This window comes from Mus caroli, chromosome X, assembly GCF_900094665.2.
Source record: "Mus caroli chromosome X, CAROLI_EIJ_v1.1, whole genome shotgun sequence".
Lineage (NCBI taxonomy): Eukaryota > Metazoa > Chordata > Mammalia > Rodentia > Muridae > Mus > Mus caroli.
The window spans coordinates 35,557,278-35,564,662 of NC_034589.1; positions in this window are offsets into that span (position 1 = coordinate 35,557,278).

Consider the following 7,385-nt stretch of genomic DNA (forward strand, 5'->3'; position numbering starts at 1 on the left):
CAACCAATGACTGCCCCAACTTGAGATTCATTCCATGGGGGAGAGCCAATCCATGACACATTTTTTCCCGCTTATTTATTTATTTATTTATTTATTTATTTATTTATTTATTATTCACCCACTTTACATCCTGATCGCCAGCTGGTCCCCCCTCACAAGTCCCTTCCACCTTACCCCCTTCTCCTCTGAGAAGGCGGAGATCCCCCTGGGTATCTATCCTCCAACCCTGGCACAAGTCTCTGCAAGGCTAGGTGCATCCTCTCCCACTGAGGCCAGACAAGGTAGTCCAGTTAGGGGAACAGATTCCACAAACAGGCAACAGCTTTAGGGACAGCCCCCACTCAAGTTGTTGGGGGACACTCATGAAGACTGAGCTGCACATCTGCTGCATATATGCAGGAAAGTAGGTCCAGCCCGTGTCCGCTCTTTGCTTGGTGGTTCAGTCTCTGAGAGCCCCAAGGGTCAAGGTTGACATTATTAATGATACTTTGCTTACAGACAAGAACCTAGCATATCTGTCTCTCAAGAGGCTTTATCCAGTAGCAGATGGAGGAAGATGCAGAGATACACAGCCAGACATCAGGAGAAGCTCCAGGTGCCTTATGGAAGAGTGGGGGATAGAAATGATCAAGCCAGAGAGATCAAGAACACCCAAAGAAAACCTACATAATCAACTAACGTGGGCCCACAGGAGATCACAGAGACTGAACTATTAACCAAAGAGCAGACAGAGGCTGGATCTAAGACCCCTACACATTTGGAGTAGAGGTGCAACTTGTCCTCATGTAGGTTCCCTATCAATTGGAGTGGGGGCTGTCCCTGATTCTGTTCCCTGTCACTGGATCCTCTTACCCTACCTTGACTATCTGGTTGGGCCTCAGTGGGAGAAGAGGTGCTTAATCCTGCTGGGATTAGATGTCTCAAGGCAGGGTGGTACCCAAGGGGGGGGTCCACTTCTTTGATGCAAAGGGGGAGGAGTAATGGGGGGAGGGACTTACATGGGTAGGACTGGGAGGAGAGAATGAAGGCCCGCTGTTATCAGGATGTACAGTGAAAACATAAATAAATTAACCAAAAAAAAAAAAAAATGACATCTCTTCTTGGTGCACGTTTCACTTACATTGAGAATAAATTCTCAACATTGTTCTTGTCAAACTCTTTTATGGATTGATTACTCGAGCACTGTCCTTAAACCTTCTCCTGGCTTAGAACTTTAAAGTTTTTTTTTTAAATTAAAAGATACTTACAGGGGCTAGAGAGATGACATCAGTTAAAAGCATGGACTGTTCTTGTGGAGGACCTGAGTTGGATTCTTGGTAGCCACATAATGAAGCTTACAATAATAATAATCCAAGACTCCAGCTCTGGGGAGATCTGATGCCTGTGGCCTTCATGGGCATCTGTATCTTGTGCCCACACCAACACACACACCCACACACACACACACACACACACACGCACACACACGCACACACAAAAAAATATACATATAATTAAAAACTAAATCTAAAACCTTAAAATATATAATTTACTTAATTTTCTCCTTTTCCTCCTAAAGAACTTTCTGTAGTGCATTCCAGGAGAATTAAGTCTTTACAGCCCTTGCTTATACAGTAATGATGAGGATATTAATTTTTAATGATCATTATTTTATATTTATTCAGTTTACTAATTCCCAGGCAATATGCTAAGGATTTTGTAAGTATTCATTCATTATATTCTCTTGATAATCCAATAGAGAGGGAAATGATTATTTTTCCATTTTAATGATTAGAATGTTGAAACAGAATTAATGTTCCCAGGTTCACAGTATTAATTAAACCTCTATGGCTTCCCTGATCATATTATTATTATTATTGTTATGAGATTTTATATGTTTATCTTGTGTATATGCACATATATGCATATATATATGCTAACATATCGAAAAATAAGTGTAGGCAAACTTGCTAAATGTGTTCAGTTCTATGGTATTAACAGTTTTTAAAGGAAAGATTAGCTGACCTTCATCTATACTAAAACTATTCCCTCAGGAATATTTCATTTCTCTTTTCTATTAATAAGCTGCTTTGAAGAGCAAATTAGTCCTATGAAGGATGCTACATTAAGTTTCAAAGTACTAAAACCAAAGGAATTTAATATTTCCTCCTTTATTCTTTCCATGTATTTCATCAGTAATGATGCAATTTTCTGTCAGTTACTACTCTGAATATTGCCCCTTAGCCATGCTAGCTACCCATCAAGCGGCAGTGAAAGAGAACCATTGTGTGACCCTTCTTAATCAACTTTTGGCCACATTGTTTCCCTGTATTTGACTATATGTAAAAATAAGCATAGCTAACAGATGAAAAGAACTCATCTTTGTGTTAGTTTTTGTTGTTGTTTCAAGACAAGGTTTCTGCATAGCCCTGGCTGTCTTGGAACTTACTCTGTAGACCAGGCTGCCCTCAAACTTGGAGAATGGCCAGCTTCTGCCTCCTCAGTGCTGTGAATAAAGGTGTGTATGTATGTGCGGCTTCCACTTCGAGCTTAGGTTTGTTATTTTTAACATTGCTGTGACCTAATATTTAACCTGTTGTCTTACAGTGTAGGAAAGGATACAGCTTATCATGATAGGGAAGGCATATCACAGGATTGCAAGGCAGTTGATAACACTGTGTCTCCAGTCAGGAAGCACAGATGAATGCTGGTGTATAGCTCATTTGTTTATTTCTATTTTAGACTGTGGTCCCAGCCCACATATAGGATAGGTATTCCAACCTCAATCAACTTCATGGAGAAACCCCTTTCACAGACATGCTCAGAAGCTTGTCTTCTATGTGATTATAGATCCTGTCAAAGCGATAGTATTAACCATCACAATGCTGCACTTGACACTTCCATTATAAACACGTGTGTATCTGATCCTTGGAGGATGGAGGGATGCAGACAGCACAGTTTAATGTTGTCCCAAAGGTCAAGGTACCAGAGTATATTATTCCATTTAAGATTTGAAGGCAAAGGCAGTAACACTTGGATATGAATCCTGACTACCACTTTGTAAATATATAATCTTCAACAAGTTAAGTTTTCCGTCTTGACCTTGGCTTTCTCAATGTATAATAATGATAATATTATATCTGCTTCATAGACTTCTTGTGATTATTAAACAGGTTAATAATCAGGAAACTGCTTTCTGTCTAGAGAGAACATTAGAAATATCAGTAATTATTACTAATTGTACCTTAGGGGTACCATTTTCTATATGAAATTTCTTGTTTATCATTTATTTTTCTCAGAAATAAGCCTATCACTTTCTCAAGTATGCCTTAAAGCATGGAATTAGAAATACTGTTTTTAGACACATGCCAGTATGAAGATTACCCACTGATTCCAGTTTCTTGCATTTAACTTCTGAGCAGCCCAGAAATGGGACTTCCCCAGGTTGAAGGCAGAGAGTGAGCTTTTCAAAAGCTCTTGCATTTGTATGCTGCCTATGATTAACCCAGTTATTTGGTTCCACAACTCATGCCTTACTGTTAATCTGCAGTCATTTAACTTAGTTCAGTGGTCTCTGAAGTGCAGGGTAGATGGATCCCAGAAAGATGCAAGATTAACTATTTGGCTGTGAAGAAAATGTTAAAATTTACACTCGCTTTTTACCTACTTTGTGGCTGACACTGCCCACACATCTCTCTGTTGTTGGACACAGCACATTTGTCTGCCTGGACCTTGATGAAAGAGTGGGTGTTTCATAATGGGAAGTGCTGTTTGTCGAAGGCCTCACTTGTTGGAACATGCAGTGATTTATCTGTACAGAGAGAATTTTGGCTTAGGTAGCTTGTATAATCTTAGTTATCGAATCTAAGTTTGCAAGGAAATGGCCTGCAGAATTCATTCAACTGTGTCACTCATCTGTAACACCCTAGAGGGCTCACTAATTATCACAGGGAAGCATTTAAAAACTTGGTGCACTTAGAAATGAGTCAAACTCTAGTCTTTTAAATAAAGACAAATATTTCAAAATTGCTGACCTTCTCTTGCTAATTAGTTCACAATAGTATGTATCTTAGTTAGGGTTTTACTGCTGTGAAGAGGCACCACAACCAAGGCAACTCTTATAAGGATAACGTTTAATTGGGTTGACTTACAGGTTCAGAGGTTCAGTCCATTATCAAGGTGGGAGCATGGCAGCAACCAGGCAGTCATGGTGCAGGAGGAGGTGAGGATTCTGCATCTTCATCTGATGGCTGCTAATAAGAACACTCATTTTCAGGCAGCTAGGATGAGAGTATTAAACCCCACACCCACAGTGACACACCTACTCCAACAAAGCAACACCTTCTGATAGTGGCACTTCCTGGCCCAAGTATATACAAACCATCACAGTATGATACCCAGAAGACATTTGAAAGGAAAACCTGAAATATTCCTTCAAGATGGTTTTAGTAGTCAGTGAAAAGTAACTAGGTCAATTACTTAGGAGGCTGAGGCAGGAGGATTGTGGGTTCAGGGCTTGTTTGGGCTACAGAAATAGGCCCTATATCAGTACATAAGTGCATAAAAATGTAAAATGCTTTGTAGTATATGCCTTTTAATCTGTTATGTGGCTTATTGCTTTGTCACCTACAATATCTGGAGTTTGCATAATATTAAAATTTGACAGAAATAGTTCCAAATTCATTAACTGGTTTTCTATGTGAAGAAACATGGTAAATTTGGAGCTCATTTGTTAAAAATAAGAGACTACTTGGTTTAGTTTATAAGCATAGCTTGTTGGTTCACTTTTCTTCTTGATGACAAGGCACACTCAGTACTTTTGAGTAATTGAAACTGGAGGTGAAACTGAAGAATGCGTTATTATACTGTATTAAGTATGGATAAGTATGTATTGTCTTTAAAAATGTAAAATATAATTATGTCACTTTCTCTTTCCTTTCTCTCCCTCTGTCTTCTCCCATGTTACCCCACTTACTATCAAATTCACCACCTCTTATTATTTTTATATCCACACAGATAGATCGATGATAGATAGGTGCACAAATATATAAATACAATACCATGTGTGTTGTTGTTGTTTATGTGTCTATTCTTTCAGAGCTTACCACTTTGGATTGGACAACCACTTAGGAGGTTCATCTTTGGGAGAGGATAATTTTCCCTCTCTCAGTCAGCAGGCATTAGTTATCTTATCATGTTTATCAATAGCGTCATTGCTCAGGTCTTGTTTAGCCAGCCATTTCTTGGAGACACATCCTCACATCAGACAAAATACAGGCCCTCTGTATTTTGTTTTAGTATTAGAGAACTAGTAGTGGTTAAGAGGTATTGACTGGGGAGCTTCAATAGTCTGGTAGAAGTCTGCTTTGACTCCATCTGGGCCTGGGCTTATTTTTAGTCAAAAGCCTCTATCAATTTTTTCATTTGTTATATGTTGTTGATCTTTTCTTGATTTGATTTTGGTAGTTTGGATAAATCAAGAAGGTTTTCCAATTTAATAGAGATCATGCTTTAAAGTGTTCCCTTACAATATTCTGAGGTTCTTTTGTGTTTTCTGTGTGTTTCCCTGTTCATTCCTGATTGTGTTAATTTGTGTCCTCTCTTTCTTTTGTTTAGTTGGGCCAAGTGTCTATTCATCTTGTTTATCATCTGAAAGAACCAGCTCTTTAGATTCAATAATTCTTTATATTTTTGTTTCTATTTCATTAATTTTCTCTTTGATTATTATTACTTTTTTGCCTTGTACTAAATTTTTGTTTTGTAATTTCTTTTTTTTTTTTAAGATTTGTTTATTGTTATATGTAAGTACACTGTAACTGTCACCAGAACCATGGGAAGAGGGTGTCAGATCTCACCATGGGTGGTTGTGAGCCACCATGTGGTTGCTGGGATTTGAACTCAGGACCTTTGGAAGAGCAGTCAGTGCTTTTAACCGCTGAGCCATCTCTCCAGTCCAAATTTTTCTTTTGTTTGTTACTGTTATTTTTTTAATGTATAAATCCTCGAGTTGGGTCATTAAGTAGTGGTATTTGTGTCATTTCTGATTTTTTTAAAAATTAGAAACTTAGGGTTATAAGTTTCCCTATTAGAACTGCTTGAAATTTGCCCCAGAGATTTTTTTGTGTTGTGTTTTTATTTCTGTTTAATTACAGAAAATATTTATTTTTCCTTTGATAATTGATCACTCAGTAGTGAGTTATTTAATCTTTCTGTGTTTATGTACTTAATAGATTTATTTGTTGTTCATTTTAGAGTTTACTGCACAATGGTAGGATAGGCTATATAGAATTACTTCAAGTTATCTGAATTTGTTAAATCGTGTGTGTGTGAGTGTGTGTTGATGTCCAGGTTGCAGTCTATTTTACAGAAGCTTCTGTAGGTTACTGAGCTGAATCTTTGGTGTTTGTATGCGATATTCTATAGTTATCTCTTAGGTCCAGTTGAGATAGGATGCCATTTAATTCTGAAATTTCTCTATTTTATTGTCTAAATGACCTGTCAATTGGAGAAAATAGGGTGTTAAAATTGCTTACTATTGACACAAATCCCTTCCCATCTGCGCCAACACCGGGTTACCTTGGGCGCAGACACCCCCAAGGTCCCCTAGAGGACTCTCCATGCGATCTTAGGACCACCAGTGAGTGGAACACAACTTCTGTTCCAATCCAATTGTGCAGGACCTGAGGCAGCATTAGGGAAGCAGAAAAGCCGGCCTGACCAGGGTCACAAATCCCTTCTGGACTGTGCCAGCACTGAGTCACCTGGGCATGGAGTTGGCAGACACCCCTAAGGTTCTAGAGGACAGCTTCTGAGGCAGACCCCATTTCGGGCTTCAGATATCCGGGCACCTTCCCTGCTAGAGGAGAAGTGTACCCCCTACCCAGGAGGGCTTTGCCTGAGCACCTGGGGGCGCCATCTTGGTCCCCGGATCGCTCTGAGAATAGTCTGTGCAGGTGAGAGTGTAGACTACAGAAGCTAACAGATTCTGGGACAGGCCCTGTTTTGGGCCTTCATCTTCTGCCAGAGGCAGGTCTGCACGCCAGATATCTGTGCACCTTCCCTGTAAGAGGAAAGCTTGCCTGCAGAGAGTGCTCTGAACACTGAAACTCAGAAGAGAGAGCAAGTCTCCCATGTCTGCTGACAGAGGCTAACAATATCATGAAAGGAACAAGCTCTGACCAGAGACAACTATAACAACTAACTCCAGAGATTACCAGATGGCGAAAGGCAAAGGCAAGAATCTTACTAACAGAAACCAAGACCACTCACCATCATCAGAACATAGCACTCCTACCTCACCCAGTCCTGAGCACCCCAACACACCTGAAAAGCTAGACCCAGATTTAAAAGCATATCTCATGATGATGGTAGAGGACATCAAGAAGGACTTTAATAACTCACTTAAA